This window comes from Arachis duranensis, chromosome 2 (assembly GCF_000817695.3).
Source record: "Arachis duranensis cultivar V14167 chromosome 2, aradu.V14167.gnm2.J7QH, whole genome shotgun sequence".
Classification (NCBI taxonomy): domain Eukaryota; kingdom Viridiplantae; phylum Streptophyta; class Magnoliopsida; order Fabales; family Fabaceae; genus Arachis; species Arachis duranensis.
The window spans coordinates 60725696-60726041 of NC_029773.3; the positions used below are offsets into that span (position 1 = coordinate 60725696).

General features: G+C 39.6%; 1 non-coding gene across 1 annotated transcript; it reads right to left on the reverse strand.

Annotated features, from left to right (window-relative positions):
- Positions 1-110: 110 nt before the first annotated feature.
- On the reverse strand, positions 111-214 carry LOC127745327 (small nucleolar RNA R71). The gene has a single exon (XR_008006524.1). It is a non-coding gene; the product is annotated as a small nucleolar RNA R71 (small nucleolar RNA).
- Between the last annotated feature and the right edge of the window lie 132 nt (positions 215-346).

Consider the following 346-nt stretch of genomic DNA (forward strand, 5'->3'; position numbering starts at 1 on the left):
GAGACAGAGCTAGAACATGGTTGGACTCACAACCTAAAGATAGCCTGGACTCATGGGATAAGCTGGTCACGGCCTTCTTGGATAAATTCTTTTCTCCTCAAAAGTTGAGCAAGCTTAGAGTGGATGTTCAAACCTTCAAGCAAAAAGATGGTGAATCCCTCTATGAAGCTTGGGAAAGATACAAGCAAATGACCAAAAAGTGTCATTCTGACATGTTTTCAGAATGGACCATATTAGATATATTCTATTATGGTCTATCTGAGTTTTCCAAAATGTCATTGGACTATTCTGCAGGTGGATCCATTCACCTAAAGAAAATGCCTGCAGAAGCTCAAGAACTTATTGA